Genomic DNA, 24308 nt, shown 5'->3' with positions numbered 1-24308 from the left:
AGTGACTCGGACGAGGGGAGTGACAGCAGTGGCTTTAAAGACTGTACGCTGTAACGCAGTGAGTGATAGTAGAGTCACGTCTGTAGACTATAATTTCCCTAAGAGTAGCCTACAGATTGAGATGTTAAAGCGTTGGCAGAGCACTGTTAACATTTAGAAATGTAGACCTCAACAGAGTCAGAAGCACACACATAGGGAGCGGGGATCCGCGACTCAATTGGCCACAACAGGCTGGACGGATCAAACAGGCTCGATGAATGATGAGGCGGGAGTTGGTTCAGTTTTACTCAGTCAGTGTTCGTGACTGAACAGCATACTAGGGAGATTAGAGAATGGCTGTTGTAGTCAACTAAAGAGGATATATTCCGGTTTCACAATTTCTCGCGCTGTAACTGCCATTTTGTTGACATATTAATGAAATGCCGTCTGACCCGCCTTTGGCGGATCAATGCATGACAGTCATCCGGTCCGTCCGGAGGTGGTCTTCATCCGGTTGTCCAAACGGATCATCCGGGTTTTAATCAGCGCTAGTACTAAACCTTTTCTTCACCTTGACTGTTCAGCACCTCCCTTGGCTTTCACCATTGCAATCTACAGTATTAAACAGATGCCAACTTGAACTGCAGAAAAAAATTATATTAGTGTATTTGTTTTATATTTGTCTTTTGATTGTTTTTCTGTGTCTTGATAGTTTTTTGGCCATTGCCCTCTTGTTCTGTTGCCCCTGTAGGTTTTCCCTTTTTTGTTTTTCTCGTCCAATGTTTTCCTGGTCTTTGTGGTATTTTCTAAGCTCCTTGTGCCCAGTTTTTTATTAGTTTACATTTTCCCTAGTTGCTTGTGTCTTATTCATCGATTTCAGCTCAGCTATTAACACAATTTATTATATGGTGTCACGTCATCGGTCGAATGCTCCATTTATTTCAAGGGGGCTCCCCCACCGTTCGCACGTCTGTTATTTTTCGATAACGGACGGGTTGGTCTATAACAGACCGCTTTCAATGGCAACAAGACTTTTCACTGCTAAAGCGACTTTTCAACAAGACTCTAATCAGCTGCTGTGATAGACAACACCTGTTGTCCTGGCTACCTAGCTGTTGCCTAGCGGTGTTCCACAACGGCACTGTTTTGTTTTGCGCAGCAACAATCTTAACATTAAATAGGCCTAAAGAAATGTCCCCGCCATGTGTGAATCATTTAAGTATATCCATATAATAAGCGGGTTAACTTTCGGCGAGTCGGTCGCTTTGTGGAATAGCAGCACTTCAGAGAGAACAAGACGAACTGTCGTGCTGCTATTCCACGGTAGCGACCTTCTCGCCGAACGTTAACCCTTACCTAACAGTAGGCTATTAACAATAACAGTGTTAATCAAAGCCTTTGTGTGTGAACTCCTGGTTAGGGCCTACAAAAGACTGGTGCATAAGGGCACATGGACAGAGAAACAGACATGACAAAAATTCCAACAAACAAAACAAACAGACCAGGGGACAATTCCATCATTGGCGCTGAATTCAGCGGCGCTACACGCAAAAGCAGAGTTTCAACTAACAGCAGCTTAAACTTGAGGCAGACGCCGTTCCACCACATGGGAAGTCCATATCAACGATTGTCGAAAATGCTGTAGACTGGGGCATGCCTTGTCAAATCAAGTCTTTATCGGAGATATTAGGCGACCATCTGTAGGTGAGCGGTAACGCAACCGCACTCTGATTGGGAGACTAGTGTTCAACCCCTACCATGCGCAATGACAGATCATAAAGTGAAAGCCCATTGGGAAACTCCAACTCCCATTGTCATTGTGACACAGCACTCCACAACACACAAGTGAACACTCCACACAACAAAATTGCATTTATGCCTCACCCGTGCAAGGGGGCAGCCCTCAATGGCGCCCCATGGGGAGCAGTGCGGTGGGAAGGTACCATGCTCAGGGTACCTCAGTCATGGAGGAGGATGGGGGAGAGCACTGGTTGATTACTCCCCCCACCAACCTGGCGGGTCGGGAGTCGAACCGGCAACCTCTGGGATGCAAGTCTGACGCCCTAACCGCTCATCCATGACTGCCCCATTTAGGTTGATTACTGATTCATTTAGCCTGGTGTTAAACCTGGGAGCTACCGGGTTAACGTTGGAGCATAAATTACCGTGGCAACTCAGCTGAGTTTTAGGTTAGCAAGACTGATGGAACAGATCTGTGTCACACATAGGGGAAACACAGACTCCAAAACACGACACAAAGTTCAGATCCTAAAAGTATTCTTGTCTATACTTTGTTGTGCAGAGTACATGTTATTGTGCAGCTGCAATAGCAGTTACCTTAAATCTTTGCAATTAAATGGACAATAGATCATTGTCCAAAAAGTTAGGGCATTGACTGGTACCCAGAAGATCAATGATCCATCGAGATCATTTCCCGCTCTGCCTCCATCTTTCTCCTATCATACTGTGCTACCGAAATACCCCTTACACCCCCAAATAATTATTAAAAAAAAACATAGTGTAATGTCTTACAGTTTGGCTGTGAGTTGGACATCCTGCCCTGTAAACCATTTCCTTATTTTTTTGTCATTGTCACAACAGTATGGCAGAGGAAGAATTGGAGCCACCTGGAGGAAGAAGACCTAGGTCTTCGGCATGCTGGCAGCGAATAAGAGCAGTGGCAAGAGAGGAAAGCCAGTGTTGCGACTGGTCGAGAGGCGGAGGCATCAGGACCTGGTCCCCCTGATTGTCCATCATGTAAAAATGGGATCAGACATCATTAGTGATGAGTGGAGGGCCTACAGGTCATTGAGAGACCTGGGGTATAATCACATGACAGTAAACCACTCAAGGTGGTATGTTGACCTCACCACATGTGTGCACACTCAGCATGTGGAAAGAGCCTGGCAAAGCGTGAAAGAGCATGTCTGGAGGCGACCATCTTTCCCTAATTGAGTGGACTGAATGGCTTGGCCGCAAACACAGAGATGGCCCCCTTGGCCGGCTCCTTCACGACATCCAAAAGAAATACAAATTGACATAATTTATTTTTCTTAACCCACAATATGCTCGAATATCCATCTCCCATGCAGTGTTAATTTAGGCTGGAAATTTCTATTTAGTTAAAAAAAAAAAAAAAAACCCTGACATCTGCGTTTATGCTTCAGACCGTTGTCGTGGGCACGTAGAATCAGCATCATTCGGTTATGTCAAATTAAACCCACAATCTCACACATCGACTATGCCAATTCATTTAATGAGTTAAGTAATGATAATGATGTTAAATATTCGTTTCATGAGTGGAGGTGCAAAACGCACACCAGAAACAGAGGGAGGTGCTGGCAACCAGTAATCGCAGAAAAGTCGCCACAAGTCACAGTGTCACGCTGATCTGTAGAAAACATGCCCACATGCCTTCGTTCATATTACAAATGGGCAGTGCTAGCTACTTTTTCGAACTCAGAACGAACCTGCAGCCCTGCTTAACCGTCGCAGAGTTACAATGATTTTGTAAAAGTCGCCAGATTCACCCATAATTCGCCAAAGTTTGTAGATGAGGTTTTTAGACACCAGGGACAGTAAAAAAAAACAGAAAAACCTCTAATTTTTGCAAGACTGACTGCCTCTCGTATGTGGTCTTCAGTTAATATATATATATGAAGAGTTCAGATGCAAAACCCCCTAAGTGCCTTTTCAGAAAATAATCTTAATTCATTTTTATTTAAAACAAAGCTATCAAAATTGCATATTTTTTATTTTATTTATGTAATATAACTATTTATATGTATTATCAAGTACATGAATGTAAACCAAACAAATAACTGGGTTCTCTAAAAATACAGAACTGCAGGTCTTCAGAAATGGAGTTAGGGGGTTTTGCATTTGAACTCTTCAAATGTATATATATATATATATATATATATATATATATATATATATAGCCAAATCTGGCCTACCCATTCAGGCAGTGTTACCAAATTAGTGATTGTGCAATCGCAGGGTCGCAAGAAAATCAAAACTGCTTGAACTCCTGGTCGTGACTCGTGCGTAAATCGCACAGTTGAAGCAGTGTTACGATGACCCAATTTGACACTTCACATGCACAAATGAATAGGGCCTTGCGATTCGCTGTTGAGCGCATCTCTACCTCAGGTGCGCATCGTCCCTCCTCTGCAAACCGGGGAAACATGCCTTTCGCGTCGCACAGTGGAAGCGTTTGGCTCGCATTTTACTGTCGACTCGTACACTCGCCTCCAAAAGAGTTGTCGCCTATCCATCTGTTTGGAATAACAGCTAATAACCTGACTTTCAATTAATCACTTGGCTTCAGAAGTCACTCATATGAAAGGTACAACCCTCTCGAATGAAAATGAATGTACAAAAATAAATTTCATGCACCAAAGAAGGATTGACCCTTTAATGAACACAGACAGGGCAGATTTTGACAAGACACAAGTTTTGTCGCCTATCGAACATAATGTGAAAATGAGCAGATAAGTCACTTCAAAACATTTCAAATACGCAGACGGGTGTCATACTTAATCACTGATTCACTCACACCTCTCCAGAAAATCAACTTTGGCCTTAGGTGGATGTTTAGGGTCATTGTAATCATGGAAAGCAACACAATGAAAATCAATGGAGTTCAATGAGAGATGGTGACATATTCGCTATTCGTAGAGCAATACATTTTTAACTTCATGATGTAATCAATGATAAAAGCCCTCACACACCAGCAGCATGCATGCAGCTCCACATAAGAGCTGTATCCCTCCCATGTTTGACTTTAGGCACCATGTCCAAATTCTTCACCTTTAAAGTGGTAGTTCGCTATTTTAGACATTAAGCCCTGTTTGTGTGACTTCTGGGGTGAAGTAGAGATGTTCTCATCACAATTTTGACATTTGGTGCTGAACGGAGCATTTGGGTATTCAAGACTGCAGCCCCCCCACCTTTACATTGAACTTTTACTTTACTTTTACATTACTTTACTCCAATGAAGCACTCAAGCAATCGATCATAAAATGGCATTAAACTTTCGTTTGCAGAGACATGAAACTCACCGAGTGGTCAGAGGTGGGCAGCGATACGTTGGCTCGAAAATCACAGCGAAATACGCTTCCAGAGAAGATATATTCATTATTGTCAGTCTTCATTGATTGTATTGGTTTGACTAGTATTGCTCCGCGCGACCGGAAATGGGGGTGCGTTTGTTTACGTTACCATCTATGGTTTGTATGCAAGCCGTAGTTTTTGTAGCCAGTCCCGCTCAAAGATAGCCGTTCTACCTCGCTCCTTGATGTCTACATAAACAACACACTATCGCTACCTACTGGCTGGATGTCTACTGCTATTCAACGGCATCTGGGGAAAAATAGGTCCGCCAAATGCTAAACAACAGTTAGAAGGCATATTTCGCTGCAATTTTCGGGTCAATTTATCGCTGTCTACCACTGACCACATGGTGAGTTCCATGTCTTCTCAAACAAAAGTTTAATGCCATTTTATAATAGATTGCTTGAGTGCTCTATTGGAGTCAATGTAAAGGTGGGGGGGGCTGCAGTCTTGGATACCCAAATGCTCCGTTCAGTACTAAATGAAGGCTAATGGGACTTATACGCTGAAGTCAAGATCCCAAGATCAACCATTTTAGAACTGATAGCATCAAAACTATATGGTGTTGGAGATGAAGAATATGAAAAAAGAGAAATAGTGCATAAAGTGAAACATGGTACAGATACATCTAACAACATGGTAGCGAGTAAATATCTTCTGATCTCAGTTATTATATGCGCTGGGCTACAAATATGCTGTTTAAGAGGCTAGATAAAGATTATCCATGCAGAAGTATCAATGTTTTGTCCTGAGGCCGTCTGCATGAAAAATGTGAAGAAACACAGCTTTCTAAAAAGTTTGGGGGTTCATACGAAAAATTAAACAAAAATATTAGAAACAACATAAATGGAGCTCGTGGCACAACTCGAAGGGGATCGAAATATTTTAATACCACCATTAGATTACATGCTGCGATTTTCGGCTAAAAACGCCGTTGAGGTCCCATGAAATCGGGGGAAGTGACGTCACTTTATATCGCAGAGTTGACAATCATTTTTCTCCGCAGTGGCAACAAATGTTGCATCTTCTTGTGCCTGTGAAAGATGGGTTAGATTTAGAGTTTGGTTTTGGGTTGGGTACACAAGTTTAAAAAAAAAACTAGGACAAACTATCTCACTAGCTATGGCTAACTATGGTTCTTCATTGTTCCTCACCCTTTTTGAGATCAAGTCAAGCAGCGGAACATCATCCTCATCGATGGATTCATCCTCAGGCTGACAGTAATTGACAGAAGGTACGATATATTCTTCTTCTTCATCAAAAATGCCCATATTTGTGGAGATCCAATCGAGCAGGCGGTTGTCTTGAATTCGTTGCTGAATTCGTGTTCCGCCTGACAGTGATGGTTAAGTTAAGAGTTCAGTTTAGGGTTAAGTACATACGTTTTTTTTTTTTTTTAATAACTAGCACAAACTATGTAACTAGCTATGGCTAACCACCTGCAGAATGTTGCTACGACACCAACGCAACAAACGGCAAGCGTCTAGCATGTACGGTTCTAAAGTTTGTTATTTAACGTAGCTAATTAGATGTAGAACGTTGATGCGAGAAAGGTTGAAATCCCTTATCGGTATCCCTACCGATCACTTTGAGAGGCCATAACTCTGGATTGGAAGGTCGCACAGATGAGACACACTTATGTACGTGTTCAGCTAGGGTTAGGGTTAGGGGTTAGGGTTAAAAGAAACGCTCATTGGTGATTGCCGACACTCAATTTACAGGCATGAAAATCCCTCACCTTTCGGCGAAATTCGCCGTTTTGAAATCAAAATGGGTCATTTCTGTGAATCGCGTAGATCCGAGGAGAAAAAAAATAGGGGGGGGGGGGGGTCAAGCGAGGAGAAAACTGTTAACCTGATTCACATCATCTGGCTGCGTTCGGCTACGTCACGCGGGGGCGTTCCCATGCCTCACTACCCCATCTGAATAGCAGTGAGACCGCTGGAGTTTGGAAATGTGTACAGCCAATCATGAATCGCGGGTGGGATTTTGAATGGATGGGCGGAGTTATGGGCGGATGTGATGTCAAGCATTAGCGACAGCGGTGTAGTCTTCACTTCACAACAAACATGGCAGCGCGCTGTAGTACTAGTACTCAGTGCGCTGAAATGGATTCGGCTATCTCCACGGTATTGTCTTGTATTCCAAATGTTCAGGCATTGAAATACGAACAAATGACGGCGCTTAAGGCGTTTGTTGGCGGCGAGGATGTGGCAAAAGTTTGAGCTGGCTCCACTGGTCGCTAAAGCCGCTGTGAGATGGACACTCCCAACTGAGCTCACTCCCGGACGTGTAGCCCCAGATGGTTCTATCACTCCCAGACGTTCTATCCCACCCGATTATATTTCACGTGCTATTTCACGTGCTAAAGCAATGGGGAAAGTGCAGGATCCCATCTGTATTGTGGTGTTCCCCCTGGCTGCGTTAATGGAGGACCAAGTCAGAGAGGCTGGAAATCTAACGGGTCTAACGGCAATGGAACTGGGAGGAAGACATCCTTCAGGGACGTTGCCAGGCCAGCCGGTCTTCGGTAGCCCCGAGTCGTGGCTGAAGGACAAATGACTGACCATGCTATCCTCAGACCTCTACCAGAAGAATCTACTGGGCATCGTTGTCGATGAGGTTCACGTCACCTACAAATGGTAAGTTTAAGCATCTACTGTTGATGAACCTGATGCATTTTTTCCATTTATGAAGCACAGGCATGTGCATTGCGTTTGGTTGTGAGTTCACATTCTGGCCTTCTAGGTTTATCGTAGTTTACTTGTAGGCTAATCTTAACTTGGACATGTATCGTCACAGTCTTGGTCATAACATTGTATTATGTCTCTGTTAGTTTCGTCATGTATTCCCCCTGTGATGTATGTTCAAAAAACTCCGTTAACTCTGCTGTACACATTGTCCGTGTAAATATTACATTGTCCTTGTAAAATCAATGGTGTTGGTTCTCCCCTCCCCCAACTGTGCCCGATGCATACTGTAGTGTACAGACATTTGCTTTGCGTTTGTTTGTGACTGTGAGTTGACATTCTGGTCTTGAAAGATGACTTGGCAAACGTGTGAAATGGTTGATATCGTTTGCTGCCGTCTTTCATTGTATTTCGTGGTGTGTGAAACTGACATCCAAAGGGTTTCACTATGCTAAACAAGCTACCCAGTAGAATGGGTTGACCTCTTTGTGTGAGCTGCTTATGTTACACAGACTCATAACACGTTACAAATTTGCCCATGTTCAATATCTGCTGTATTGTATAAACTGAGCTCTTCTCTGACCACCAGGAATGAAAGGCCTTCCTGCTCAGTTGGGAGAACGTCACAGCAAAGAAGGTGAGTCACTCTTGTAAATAAGTAGGCCTGCACCGATTGTCATTAGGAGGAAAAGTGTAGTTGTCTAGTATACCTGTTAACATCATGCACCATGTCTTTCAGACATGCCTGTCATGGCTTAAATGGCATCTGCAGTCACAGAAGATGGGACACAGAGAGCTGCCACATATGGAGAGAGTGTCATTCAACAGTGAGCCCACCCAACAGGACAGTTTGCACTAGGTTGGATCACAGCTTATTGAAGAAACATGAGAAGAGCATTAGTCCCTATATCTTTGATCTAACATATAATAGTACATAACCAACAACCTTCCTGTTTTCAAAGTGTTGCATGTGCAGGGAATCCCAGGTTATGTTGATTAAAAGGATGAGTATTTTGACAGTGAAACACCACAGCGTAGTAGCTGGCAGTGCTTTGCAGCAACCTCGTACATGCTGTTGTACAAATGTGTATGGACGACTGTTTTTGCATAGAAGAACTGTAAATGAAATTACACATTTGAAAACTGTTGCCATGTTTTTTTTTCTTTGAGCAGCAATGATTAAAAAAATGTAAAGAAGGAAGAAGTATTGTAGACTGTTTAGTGTTGAGCACAGTTTAATTTACTTCAAGTGACACAACATACCTTAACCTTTTTTATATGCATTCACAGAAAGGCAACAGAATCTTATGGAAAAAAAAGTTGCACTGGGTTATTTTATATACACTACTTACATACACAAATTATTTACATACATTACAGTACATGCATTTACTCCACCAATTTTATATTAGTCTTGGCGCTCTTTCAATTTAGCTTTGATCCTGCGCCACAGGTTACTGCTTTTGCGATTTATCAGAATGTCATGACTAGATGGGGGGGTGAAAACAACTCAGCCTCTCTGAAAATATCCTCTGTGTGACTAGCAACATAATGTGCTCCAGTGTGCATTTGTCTGTCTGTTCACCATGATTTTCTGCAGGAGTCCAATAGACATGCTGGTCCAATCTGCTGTTTGTTTCAGTGAGACCGGGACAACTATGTTCTAAAAATGACTTCAGATTGATGACTTCAAGTTGTTAAGGTGCTGTGGGCTAAGCGATGCGAAAGAGTGAAATTTACCTGCAGAATTACGAGCAGTGCGCTGTGGGCACACTGTGGCTAAAGGCCTTGTAAAAATATCAAATCTACAGTATAGTTATACGTCTCCCTCCTGGACTGCATGTGGAAAATCGCATTTGTTGACCACCCGGGCCACTACCGGATGTAGCCTGTTCCTTTTTTCCCCCTCTTCAGAGCCCATGGTTATGTGGTCAGGTATGAAGCCGTCAGGGATATCTGTTGACACATTTAAAAAGATAGATAATGCAAAATGTGCAGTATGGTTAGCTTAGATGTAATTATTACAAAGCCAATATGTACAGACTGTCATGGCACCAGCTTTAACCCTATCCAGACTGGGGGGGGGCTAAAAGTGCCCGCACCAACTTTGATGTTGTATAATTCCTTAACGACTTAAGCTATGACTACGAAACTTGGTGACTTTTCCTAAAATTTAGTTGGCTATAGTTTAGTACCAAAAGATTGTGTTTATCATTTTTGCCGTTGCCATGGCAACGGTTTTCTGACAGGTAGTCTGACCGAAAATCACTGATCTAAGTCTCATTATTGTTCCTTTTTCATATTTTTTTTGTTATTTCCATTAGCATCAGACAGCTTTGTGAGCATTAAAGTGGTCTGAAGCATATAATCATTAAAATTTAAGTGCATTACCTAAATTTGATGGAAAATACATTATGGCGAGATTTTGGGCATTATAATCAGATGATGTCATAATGACGTCATAATACCAGATAATGACACAAAAATTATGTCATTCATAGATGTCCATATGTAGATCATCTCCCCAAAGTTTGGTGGTCATACCGTATTCCGTTCATGAGTTATGAGGGGGGGGGTCAAAAGAGCCCCCCCCCCAGGCCCAGGAATGCCAAAAAAGCCCAGTCTGGATAGGGTTAACTGGGGTCATACATTTGTTGTAATGTAAATCTTTGTTCCAGAGGTACCTGACACTTAATGAAGCCCCTAGGTGCTCCATGGCTGCCACCAGGAAGAGAGCTGTTATGTTGTTCCTCACACCGTCTTCGTACCCATTGAATGCAGCATGTTTTGCCCTGCTTTGCATTTCTGCATCTGTGAGAAGGGGACTTGTTGATGGTGATAGTTTAATACAGTGCAAGCAGACACTTTTACACATCTCTGTCAGACATGTGCGTAGGTTACAATCCCAGCGAGGTTATGAAGAAATCAAAGAAATAAAAGAATCAATAAATCAAATAAAAGTGAAACAATCATATTGCATGTGTGCCTACAGATAGCAATGTAAACAGTAAACCATTTAGATTAGCATAGAGGCTAAGAGGAAGATGCCCTGACGCCAATCATATCCAATAACAATATTGACATATGTATGGATGAACAATTGTCATATTGTGCTTGCGCACGACTTCAGAGCAACTATTGCATCAAGATTCAAGATGTTGACTTACCGTACGTACCTTGAGAACGCTGGGTTAAATTACAGCAGGCATTTCAGGCATGCGACAGGATTTTTCGGAGAAGTTTCACAAGTTTCGATCAAGTTCAGCTGGGCGCTGGTTTACCCTTTCCCGTAGGGAAGTTCTTCAAATATCCATGGGCGGTTGCAGATATTACCATTTGTCCTTAGATATCCCCTGCACATAGGGCAATGTTCGTTTATAGAAAGTTTACTCCGTTTACTTCCAGCCGCCGCCATGTTTGTTGTGATGAAAAGTCTTGCCTCCTGCGTGGTGTCGCTGTGAACTACGTCACGGATTGAGTCAACGGGAGTGGCTGAAATGGCGTGTCAGTCAAAATGACGGACAGATTCTTTATCCAATCACATGCAAGAGTTTTGAAAAAAATGGTTCATTTGGAAGGGCGTCGGTTGGGGGCAGGTCCCAGATGTATATGCGAAAGCATATCAGATGGTAGGAATCAGGTAAGAAAACTGTAGCACCAACTTACTGTATCATTAAGTAGCGCTCTACCGCAGAAAACTTACAGTTTCAGAGAGATTCCACAACTGACAATGACGTTTGACCAATCGCAGCATTTGTTGCTGTCGGCACAGCCAATAACGTGAACGAGCACAATCTAAGTCCCGCCCTTCATACTTCTCTTTGAAAGCCCAGGTTTAAACAGGTGCCGCTTTGGTCTGAGGTAGTTGTATCAAATATCTTTCTTTATAGTTCTAGAACATCTCTGATTATAAGCAAATGTCCAAACGATCTGTCACAGATAGGCTAGTCTACACGTTTCCCAGAGAGGTAGCTATTTGAGATCATGATACTTGTTATGAGATCAAGACGCAAGCAAGAAGTGAGTGGATGTAGTTAGCCACAGTGGGTAAGCTGTTTTTCCTAATAATTTGAAACCGCATTTGCCCTGCCCATGTGAAAAAGTATTTATTCTCAAAAGAGCTCCGTTAATGAAAGCTTGGGTAGGCCTACGGCTATTTTAACGGATCTGTGCGCTACGAAATGGCGAAAGTATCTAGTAGGCACTACGGAGAAGAAGCGCATGTAGGCTACGCGAGGCATCCAACATCATGCTTCGACTCATACTGTATGCTGCGGCTTCTTATAGCACGCACGAGAGAGGGAGGGGGAGAAAGAGCGAAGCCTAACTTCGTCAATCGTTTGACACGGGACAAATTGTTATAGGAATCATGCCACGTTTTTTGTAATCCCTTGGTAGTCTACATCTAAATGACATATTAAAAATCTACCGATTTATATTTAGTGGAACACGGTCAAACTGTTTTTTTCACGGTCAAAGTTGGAGCTTTCCTATATTTTTTTTCATAGGGAAACAGATATACTAGGTGAATGGACTAAAATTTGAGTAGTTTGGATAAAATTTCAGTAGTTTATCCAAACTGTGACAAAGATTTTTTTGTGTTAGGCCTATAAGTTGTCTGAAATATGATGATTAACTGTTCAAACGAGATCACAACCAGGCAAGTGTTGAGGGGACATTGGATAGTGTTGAGAGGAGGGGGTGCTTAGTTGCCATTGGGTGACATAAGTCTATTTTATTTTTATGGGGGGCATTGGCAGGGTTTTGATGAGGTCAATGGGGTGATGGGAAGCTTATGGTGAGGTCAAGGGGGAATTTATGTTTTAAAAAGGCTGAGAACCAAAACCCATTCTATCTGTCTGTCTGTCTGTCTGCCCCCCTCATCAGACATGACAGCATGACAATCATGAAGTAACGAAGATGGTTGGCAGTTCTTATGTTCACTGTCCCTGGGTCGCTACAATATGCTCAAAATTCATCATTTAAAGACGGTTTTAGCTAAATTTTCTCCCATGGGAGAGCATGACCCCAGACCCCCCTGGTATGACAGTTATACAACACTATCCCCCAAAAACGCCACTGCACACCACACATGCGCGCGCACCGCTGCAGCACACGGGCCGCCCCGTGCCACTGCGCCACGCCGCACCTTTCTCACCTTTTTCACCCCTGACCCGTTTTCATGCCTGAATTTAAAGGGGCTCCAGGTAGGATTAAATGCCCCGAGTCAGTTGATGGTTATGTGAATCATTCCTAAGAGAATGATGACTCTCGCGGCCACGTACACGGTCCGCTGTCAGAAAACCCCACATGCAACTTTTTGACAGAGCGGTCCAAAGAAGTGTCGTGGGAAGACTTTTCATACGGAAAATCGCTTTACATACCGTATTCAGATTTGTATCAACTGCTGGCATTCCGTGATGAAAAACATTCTCACAGCTAGTTTATTTGAACAGCATTTTTTCATTACTGTGTAGATTTTGAGATAGGCATGCCACGGGCTCAGCGGAAACGATGTCATCCTACCTTGTGCCCCTTGAACTTCACATGAGGTGGCATGTTTTTAAAGGAAACTATTATAGTTAACTCTGAATGTGTGGATAGTGTGGACAACCTAGTGAGAGAGATTATCAATGGAAGAACCTTTACCCTGACCTTTAAATGAAAATGAACGAATCATACACGGACCTACACAGAAAAATCTGTTACAACAACTACTGACAGTATGACAGCAACTTAACATAATATATACTCCCAATTGAATCTCATGCACATCCAATGACTGGTTTCGGGTGCAGGTTCAAAAAAGGTTAATCCATAGAAGAATTTAAGATTTAAGCCATTTTATTTCGTGACGTTTCAGGCCACCCTGGCCCTTCCTCAGATTGGCCCGAAACGTCACAAAATAAAATGGCTTAAATGGGAGCTCATCGGTGTGTATTTGTTTAAAGGTACTTACTTAAACGATGATCGTCATTTCCGTATGTGATGTCATCATCTAATTTAATATAACGTACGTGGAGAGATTTAGGCCGGCCACACATTGGCTCCGACAGCACTGCGGAGCACTTAAGCTTCAGACATAATTCGGACCCCGAAACCCAATTTCACACGAACATAACATTGATAGTCAATGGGCGGCGCCGACAAAATAGAACTAGTCTCTAATTGCTATCCGACATCCGCGAATGTCCGCGGACATCGGCGCCAGTGTGCGGGGTTCTATTGAAAACAATGGAATCGAACTTTTGCGGAGCAGTGCTCCGCACTTTGTTGGAGCTGGTGTGTGGAAGCCCTGATTGGATATCGCAACAATTGGAAGTGAGCATTAAGCCCTGCAGTCTGAACATAGTGTAACGCACATTATAAGTATTAGAGCAACAAACGTAAAAAGCACATGTAAAAATGAAGCAGATACAACGCTCTCTCATGATTAAAATCGTTCAAGTGACTTACAACTTGACACAAATACGAATTACCATTTTGTTTTACTTGTACATTGCAACATTAAGCCTACTTTGCATCTTGCTTTTTTGTGCTGTTTCATCAAAAGAAACTTCAAACGTGGATCATGCTAAAGAATCTGTACAGTAAGTTCAACTGATACCATTTTGCAAAAAAAGCAAATGTCAGCTATATGAAATCGTGTGCAAGCAAGAGGTTGCTGGTGCAGCTGTCACCTGGTTGTGTTAGATGGTCTTGATGATTCATACACACATCTGGTATAAAATGTCACACAGTTGCATTGCATAAGACTGTCATATAAGCAAAAAAAAACATGCCACGGATGAAAGAAGTGTATTTGCATATTTGTGCGTGTTTTTGAGGTGGTTTAGTAACCTTTAGACAGATATTTGTGGTGTGAGTGTGTGTATGTACCTGTGATTTTATTATTGTGCCTTTGCTATTCAAATCTAATGTGCTTCATTTTTAGATTAATAATTTAATTAGTGCGAGTGTGTGTGTGTGTTTTGTGACATTCATTTTATTTTATTAACATGGTTCTTCTCCAGTATTACTGTAATTACCCAGCAACGCAAGGCCAAGGAGATACTAATACTCCAGATTAAAACACCAAATCTCTCTCTCTCTCTCGTGTGTGTGTGTGTGTGTTTGTATGTGTGTGTGTGAGAGAGAGAGAGAGAGAGAGATCTTTCTGTGGTTGGATGACAAAAATGTTAATGTGTTTTGGAAAGAGTGCAGATAATTAAATTGGGCAGTGCTACACAGTGATAAATCTAATGATGAGCCTCTTCAAAGAACACACACACACACACACACACACACACACACACACACACACACACACACACACACACACACACACACACACACACACACAACCACACAGGCAAATGCTGTGCAGTGATAAATCTGATGAATTTGTTTAAAGGTATGCCAGTATCTATAACACACAGTTCTTTTATTTTTACCCATACCGTACATTTATTGTTCATGCACACACACACTGGCGTGAGATAACTGTGATCTTTGATCAGCTCATTTGTGATTAAAAATGTGAGATGTTATTTGATGTTCCTTTGTGGCTGTGTGCTTGTGTGTGTGTGTGTGTGTGTGTGTGTGTGTGTGTGTGTGTGTGTGTGTGTGTGTGAAATGAGAAGATATACATTAAACACACACACACACACACACACACACACACACACACACACACACACACACACACACACACACACACACACACACACACACTCCCCCCCCAATCCCATCTCTCGACCACTAAAAGAAAAAAAGAAAAAAACGTCTTATAGTTTTCAATTGACGGTGTCCCTCTCCGTCCCTTTTTCTGCAATGCTTTCATGTTCATCCTGCTTATGGGAGGCCCTGGATGTATGTGTAGGATTATATATGTGTGATGTGCGGCTGCAATGTGTGTGTGTGTCTTATGGAAGTCTGGGACTTTCTGGGATTGATGCTTCTTTTTTTTCTATACATGCATTTTATGTGATTACACTGTCGCAGATGTGAGTGTGGGTGTGGGTGTGTGTGTGTGTAAGCAAGCAGGATATCTTTCATTTCTTTTTTAATTTTATGATCTCCAAATCCTGCATGTTGGCAAAACAGTTTGGGAATTTCCAGTGTGTGCCTCTAGTGTGTGTGTGTACGTGCGTGAATGTATTCATGCATGATTGTGAAATAAAAAGAAAGAGGATGGAGAATTTTCACACAAAAAAAGTTAATTTCCTTCCCTGGTGTGTGTGTTTGTGTGTGTGTGTGTGCATGTGTGCGTGGGCATGCTTGTGTATGTGTGCATGTTTTTCTAATATATGCACAAGTGTGTGAGACAAAGATTTAGTGCATGTAACCGTGCATTTCTGCACACACACACACACCCACGCACACGTTGCCCTTCTAGACTCTGGCCCTAAGCAAAAACCCATCACTTTTTATTGAAAACTGCATTTCATCGGCTGTAGCTTAAAGGTTGTCACTTTGGTGGCCTGGGGGCCCCAATCAGTTGTCTGGTTTGTCCCAGGTCTCATGTCCCAAAAGTTCATATTTCAGCCTCTGTCAAACTTTGCCACACGTCTACAAGGAAAGCCCCAAGCAATATGTGGAAGTGCAAAGAGAATTATCGTACATCTATATTGTTATATGATTATTATGATATATTATATGATGTATTACAGTCAAAGTAGTATACTAGGAATTACACAAGAGTATACATGTGTATGTATTCTTTTCTGTGTTGTAAATATACACACGTCCATGTGCGTGTGTGTGCAATACCAATGTGTACGAACTGTGTATTACTAATGCAGTTATTTTCATTATGCTGTGATGATGATGCTATGCTACTGCTATACTAGTTTCATACACTGATCATTTACAGAATTGTGTGCGTGTCCATGTGTTTGTGTACTTTTGTATACCTTGACTCATGTTTACCTTTGCCATACATCCAGCCATGATCATCTGTGTGCGGTGTGCGACACCTTCAAACGTTCCTGACAACGGTGGAATTTCAGCAATGGCAGAATGGTTCCCATCTACGTACGTACATACGTGACACAGTCAAACGTCAGCCACGAGACAATACAATGCACTCAACACCTAGAAGGTATGTGAACCTCGGAGTTTGCTACTGCTGTGTGTGTATGCATACTGGCTCAGGTGTGTGTATCAGGGCTTTACACTGGCACCTGACAACCGACCAAATTGTGGTAAAACCAGAGACGGTCTATTATGAATAGAATTAAAATAATCTTCGGTAAAACTCTGCTGTGGCTAGTAACAATTTCGGTTTAACTAGCCACTTTAACAGGTAACTTATTCTTTGGCGTGACAAATCACAGTAGTTTCACCAATTGTTTGTATTTAAATGCAAGAATATTCTAAAGAAAAAATACTAATAACACAACTCTGGCTAGCAGACAGGCTAAATGTCCAGGAACTTTGGAAAACCACTAGCCATAGTGGACAGTGATCAAAAAAGTTAACGTCAAGACCTGTGTATGCATACGTGTATAGGTGTGTGTGTGTGTGTGTGTGCGTGCGTGCGTGCGTATGTACGTGTGGTATGTGTATGTGTGAAACCACTTATGTATCGTATCACTAGCAGGGCAAAGTCACCTGTGAAGCACATGTTCAAAAGCACGCTAGTTGGTGCCGCCTGATTTTTTTGACAACCAGTGCACATGTGACAGATCTTGTGTCTGTGTGTGTGTGTGTGTGTGATGTCACAATGTCATAAAAGAATGCGTCTGTCTGCATACCCATCTGTCAGTCTCTTCAAGGGTTACATGTGGGTCAGGTCGCCTGCACTCAGTGCTGCCAGATGGAAAATGCTGAATTATCGAACCAAAACCTCAAAATTATCGTTTTTTTATGGGGCTTTTGGGAGGAATTTGTTGTTTCAAGGCACCTGAATGAACAAAATGACAATTCTGAAATTATCGTACATCACGTTTTTACGATTGTACAGAGGACAAAATTATGGTACAAATACGATAACTATCGTACATCTGGCAACACTGCCTGTTCTGTATGTACTGCCATGGTGACCTCAGCTGTTCTGCACCATGGTTACGCCATCACATAGCCTATTGTCTGTAAGTAAGGACTATGTGTGCATGCTTTCACAAATATGAGTAAACATTATGTACCTTCATCATGCAGCATGTGGGGTGGTGTACTACTTATTGAAAAGACCGTACTACCATAGTACTACACTACCATGCCATTACACAGTAATACATAGACATTTGGCTGTGCATGTCAGTGTGTGTATTTTTGTGATCTCTCTGTCTCTCTGTCTCTCTGTCTCTCTCTCTCTCTCTCTCTCTCTCTCTCTCTCTCTCTCTCTCTCTCTCTCTCTCTCTCTCTCTTTCAGTGTGTGTGTGTGTGTGTGTGTGTGTGTGTGTGTGTGTGTGTGTGTGTGTGTGTGTGTGTATCCTAGTATATGTTTACCTGTCTGAATGCACAATATGACTCAGTGCTGTTGCTTTCAAGGTCCTCTTAAAACACACACACACACACACACACACACACACACACACACACACACACACACACACACACACACACACACACACACACACACAGCGAGAGAGAGTAGACAGAGTTCTCTTAAAAGCCTGTGTGTTTTGCTTTGGTAACAACATGACTGATGAGGCCACTCCAAACCACTACAGAACCCCCTCACACAATATGAAGCGGCCAGGCGCTGTGTGTGTGTGTGTGTGTGTGCGTGTGCGTGCGCGTGCGCATTGTACGAGCCACACCACATTTTCTGGGATGTGTGTGTGTGTGTGTGTGTCCTGTCTCCTTTCGCTTCACCAATTTGTCCTGTGAAAATAAATGCCTTGAGTTTCAGAGCACCAGAGTTGACAGTGTATTGTGCGTGCGTGCGTGCGTGCGTGTGTGTGTGAGAGAGAGAGAGAGAGAGAGAGAGAGAGAGAGAGAGAGAGAGAGAGAGAGAGAGAGAGAGAGAGAGAGAGGGGGCGGTGGGGGTTATGGTTTGATGTATGTGCATGTTCAGTGCTGTTTCATTTGTGCAGAGAGCCATATCTATTACTATTCATATCACATACAACTGTATGTGTCTCCAGCTCGCTCTCTCTCTCTCTCTCTCTCTCTCTCTCTCTCTCTCTCTCTCTCTCTCTCTCTCTCTCTCTCTGCCCTCTCTCAAAATGTTTTTCAGATTATAAAAGTAGCTAATTTTATTTGTTATAGCATTAACTAGCATAGATACATAGATAAGTGAAAACATGCCATAACACTGAACAATAATGACTTAGGTAGCAAAATAAATGTTAACGAATGCAATGTGATATGGTATAGAAGAAATATATTTTGGGGGATTTTATTTGGAAAAAAAGGAGAACAAAAAGCATATAAGAGATTGTACCAGATGAAGTGGAATGGATATTTCAGATGGTGTACAGATGAGCGAAGTGTGCATTTGCATCCTTAATTCTGCTTTCTATGCTTACACTTTCAGACAAACATTGTCAGGGCCGCTGACAGCCTTCTCTGGGCCCAGGACAAAGTCGTCTGAAAGCACCCCCCACCCCCCCCCCCCAACCCAATACATGAAATGTAATGAGGAAACAATTATGGACCCCTATCTCCCTGGGCCTGTTATAACTGTCCCCTTTGTCCCCCCCTGCCGGCAGCCCTGAACACTGTACTTACACATACTGAGCTGCAAGCTCCCATGTCTCCTCACCCCTGCCTAACAGGATTTTTGTTTGGAAATTGTCATGCCATCCTTCTGATCGGTCTCTTTCTCTTTTCCCTCTCTCTCTCTCTCTGTCTCTCTCTCTCTCTCTCTCTCTCTCTCTCTGTCTCTCTGTTTCTCTCTCTCTCTGTTTCTCTCTCTCTCTGTCTCTCTGTCTCTCTCTCTCTCTCTCTCTCTCTCTCTCTCTCTCTCTCTCTCTCTCTCTCTCTCTGTTGTGGTTGCAGAAAGAATCATGCAGGGTGAAATGATGATACATCAATAGGAGTATATTAATATTAAGTGCCGGTGAATATATAAGCACACACACAGGTACAGTTGTAGTAAAATGAGTTAACGTACTGTAGGTTTGGGGCTATGTGGGCGTTCCTCTCCTTGTCTTCATCCCTCTCCCCATCTTTAGTTCCCCTCTTCATTATCCACACACACCTCCTTCGATGTGCTGATTTTCATTAACACTCTCAATACTCATTTCAGGTGTGTGTGTGTGTGTGTGGGGGGGGGGGTAATCTCCTCTGTGTGTGTGTGTGTGTGTGTGTGGAAAGAGGCAGGTAGGATTAGTCACTGCAGTTAGCCACGGGAAGTAGGCGATTGGAGGCTGTGTGTGTGTGTGTATGTGTGTGTGTGTGTGTGTGTGTGTGTGTATGTGTGTGTGTGTGTGTGTGTGTGTGTGTGTGTCTTTAATACCTCATTAGCATATCATTTTGCATACCTGTTGGCTTTAAGTTTGCCTTTCTTCAGCAGAATAGTTTAATTTAATATACGCTATGCTCGCCATCTAATCATAAGCCCTGACGTCTCCCCGCTAAGGTGAATAATGCCAGAGTAGTTAATATCAGAGCCTGAACTTTTCTTTCTTTCTTTCTTTCTTTCTTTCTTTCTTTCTTTCTTTCTTTCTTTCTTTCTCTTTCTCTCCCTCTCTCTCTCTCTCTCTCTCTCTTTTCCTATTTTTAGGATACTAGAATGGGGGTCTGATGCCTATTCCTGCACCATTTACATTAAGCATGTTTTTTTTATTTCTACTTGTACTATTTGTAGTTGAACAAAGATACGGTATCGGCCCCTATATAAGACGTAAGAATACAAGAGTTTTTGTTCTTAAAGTAGTTCTTTAAAAACGGGGGTTGTCTTATTTTCAAGGACTAGATCAAATAACGGAAAAATAATTTAGTTTCAATATGAATGTCGGACGACTATCAGCTGTAATATCAATCCAATGTTGACAGACAGTTCAGTTTTGAAAGCCTCATCAGGAGAGCTTTGGTTGTTGGTGGTTTGGTTCCATGTATTCCCCCGCTTCCCCGCTCTGGCCTGAAATAGGCTGTAGGCCGTTCAAGAGCGAGTACTTTCCACCGTTAGAATTAGTGAAGATAAATGGAACTGTGGATGTCACTTCATCACTTCATCAAATGTCCTCAGTAATTAAACACTAGACCAGGGCTATTCAAATGGCTATTCAGATGTGGCCCTTGGATGGCAAGGTTCTGCCCCCCCACGAGTTCTGACAAAATGAAAACAAATAGGCCTTTGAGTGTTATCTGTGGCCGTGCATAATTTGCAATCACTGTGATAGACCATCATAAGGCTATTAAGAAGTAGAGAAGCGAATATCTGTTTTGTCTGGAAAGCTATCAGATTGTTTCACACCCTAACCTCGGACACCGTTCTGCTTGCGTTTTTTTTTCTTCAGATTTTACTGTATGTACGGCATCTTTACTTGAAGGTATTGGAAAAACTGGCCCTCAGTGACTTTTAATTGAATACCCCTACACTAGACCTACAGGATTTTACCCTTGCTTCATCTTCCTCTCTATCTCTCTCTCTCTCTCTCTCTCTCTGTCTCTCTCTCTCTGTCTCTGTCTCTGTCTCTCTCTCTCTCTCTCTCTCTCTCTCTCTCTCTCTCTCTCTCTCTCTCTCTCTCTATTGCCTCCCTCCCCCTCTCTCTAGTTCTTTCTCTCTCTCTATCGCCCCCTCTCTCTCTCGTGCACAAGCACACAGTGTTGGTAAATATTTTAATGTTTTGCTTGGTGAGTGACAGGAGCAAATATTTGTTATTATGATGTCTATTACACCTCGTCCTGCTACTAACAGTTTTAAAAAATATACCCGGTATATTCAGACGTGCAAAGAAAATCACGTGGAATTACACACGCACGATTTCTGTCTCAAGCACATACTGTATGTGCACAGATGTACATACACAGTACACACACACACACACACACACACACACACACACACACACACACACACACACACACACACACACACACACACACACACACACACACACACACACACACACACACACACACACACACACACACACACACACTCTAGCACTAGAAGCGCATTCATACACATACACATGTACCACACACCCACGCACAAACGGATCCTGCAGCACATTCCTGCTTAGCCTTGAAGGGCCAGAAGATCACCTTTCCCTTTTACAGTAACCCCGCGGGAGTCACGCAAAGAGAGAGAGAGAGAGAGAGGAACAGAGTGTGGCAAGCAGAAAAAGGTAAAGGCAGAGGGAGGGAGGGAAGGAGAGAGAGAGAGAGACAGAGTGTGACAAGCAGAGAAAAAGGTAAAGGCAAAAGGAGGGAAGGAGAGAGAGAGAGAGAGAGAGAGGGAGGGAGAGAGAGAGAGAGGAACAGAGTGTGACAAGCAGAGAAACAGGTAGAGACTGAGGGAAGGAACGAGAGAGAGAGAGAGAAGAAAAGAAAGGTAGAGGCAGATGGAGGGAGGGGAGGAAAGAGTGCCCCACACAAGCAGCACGGCACGGCACACTTTTTCTCCTTTTACGACCCCAAACTTTTTACAGCCTCGTCAGAACAACCCCTTTTAACGCTCAAGTAGCACTAATTCTTGACAGGTTTACATCGCTTAATTCCTCTCAGATCACGACCCATAAACCTTTTCTCTCTCTCTCTCTCTCTCTCTCTTTCTCTCTCTCTCTCTCTCTCCCTCCCTCCATCCCTCTCTCTCCCACACCCCCCCACTCCACGCCTGTCTGCACTCTGCTCTAAACGAACAAGAGGACAGAGAAAAGAATGAAGACGTAAAGAAGGCTTTTTAGTCTTTCTCCATTTTCAGCCAACGAAGCAAAGCACGAACGCAAAGACTTATTAGTCGCGTCTCAGTGTATATGTGTGTGTGGTTTGTGTATTTGCACGTCTCTGTCTGTCTGTGTCTGTATGCGTGCGGGTCTCAGAAAAAGACATTAGACGTTAGTGAGAGTCGTGGCTTTGAGTCACGGAGGTGGCTAAAACTCAATAGCCAAAAGGCTTCTGATTGGCCCCCAGCGTGTGAGAAGAAGAAGACAGAAGAGGAGGCATGAACAAAAAAAATTATAAGATGAGTCGTTGACGTGCCATTGTGTCCCAAGGGAAACTTTTTGACGTAACCCACAAAGTAATCCGCGACTGACTTACCCTCTTAGCAGTGGCACTTCTATGTGTGTGTGTGTGTGTGTATGTGGGTGGGTGGGGGGTGGTTTGGGGTGGGTGACTGTGCTTACCGCGTGTGTGTGTGTGTGTGTGTGTGTGTGTGTGTGTGTGTGTGTGTGTGTGTGTGTGTGTGTGTGTGTGTGTGTGTGTGTGTGTGTGTGTGTGTATGTGTGTGTGTGTGTGTGGTTTTGTGTTTTCGTGCCCCCCTCCCCCCCATTCTTAATTGCCTGCCATTGCGTCTCCAGACTTGATGCGCCTTGTCCCCCCACCACCACCCCTTTCTGCTCATTGTGTCTCGGTGTGCGTTTCAGCATCCCTTCTTTCCAGATCCTTCTCTTCTCTTCTCTACTCTCTACTCTACTCTCTACTCTAGCTGCTCCTGGGCTCCATAATGAGTTTTTAAGGCACATAATGGTGATGTATTAGACATTATAAAACCTTACTAAAGGCGCATTTGTCTTCCCCTAGTCGTCAACTCAACAGGAAGTCAGGATTGCACTGACTTAGAGGGGTGGAGAGGTGGTGGGGGTGGATGTAAGAAGGGTTGGGTGGTGTGTGTGTGTGCGTGTGTGCTTGCGTGCATGCGTGCGTGCGAGCGAGTGTGTGCAGGCCTGCTGACAGCTTTGGCTGGGCCCAGGACAAAGACATCTGAAAAGGCCCCAAACCCAATCAGTACAATGTAATGAGGATCCATTTTTAGGCCCCCTCTCTCCCTAGGCCCGGGGCAAGTGACCCCTTTGTCCCCCCCTGTCTGTCGACTTCCCTGTGTGTGCGTGTGCGTGTGTGTGTGTGTGTGTGCGCGCGAGCATTTCACTCCTTGTCGACACAGAGATGGGGGGCTCTGCCTTCTTCTTCTTCTTGCCACAGTGCGCATCACAGGATTAAGGGCTAATTTCCAGGCCTTCCCCTTTTATTGAACAACGCGCCGCAATCCGGCAGATTGATTGGGACTTTTAATTAAACATCAGTAATTATGCCTGAAATCTCGAATTTAAAAAAAAAGGAAAGAAGATGATGAAGAAGAGAGAAAGTATGGGATAGAGAGAGCAAGGAGAAAGAGGAGGAGATGGAGAAAGGAGAATGAAAGTTCATTTCTCGTGCGTAATTACTAGGCCTGTCTTGATGGGTCGCATGTATGGGGTTGTGCTAACGCCTTACCGGGGTCCTTAGATATGGGCGAATGATGGTAATTATGGCAAAAAAAGGGTCGCAAAAATAAAAGAGTCAAAAGTTGCTGGGGATAAAACACTCATACGCGTCGCGTGCACACGCTTTGCACTCCTGGGGTGTTTCATTCTCTCTCTCTCTCACTCTCTTTCTTTCTCACACGCACACACATACACATTTGCTAACATAGCCATTCTGTCTCTC

The 24308-nt window shown here is 43.2% G+C and overlaps 2 long non-coding RNA genes across 2 annotated transcripts; one reads left to right on the top strand and one right to left on the bottom strand.

Moving 5' to 3' along the window:
• The first annotated feature begins 7534 nt into the window (after positions 1–7534).
• Positions 7535–8844, top strand: LOC134464544 (uncharacterized). The gene is made up of 3 exons (XR_010037932.1): positions 7535–7736; positions 8374–8421; positions 8524–8844. It is a non-coding gene; the product is annotated as an uncharacterized LOC134464544 (long non-coding RNA).
• Positions 8845–9001: 157 nt separating this feature from the next.
• LOC134464543 (uncharacterized) lies at positions 9002–11321 on the bottom strand. The gene is made up of 3 exons (XR_010037931.1): positions 10952–11321; positions 10469–10595; positions 9002–9740 (listed from the first exon to the last, which is right to left on the bottom strand). It is a non-coding gene; the product is annotated as an uncharacterized LOC134464543 (long non-coding RNA).
• Positions 11322–24308: the final 12987 nt, after the last annotated feature.

Source organism: Engraulis encrasicolus, chromosome 15 (genome assembly GCF_034702125.1).
Source record: "Engraulis encrasicolus isolate BLACKSEA-1 chromosome 15, IST_EnEncr_1.0, whole genome shotgun sequence".
NCBI classification, from domain to species: domain Eukaryota; kingdom Metazoa; phylum Chordata; class Actinopteri; order Clupeiformes; family Engraulidae; genus Engraulis; species Engraulis encrasicolus.
This window is presented reverse-complemented; position numbering and strand designations above follow the sequence as displayed.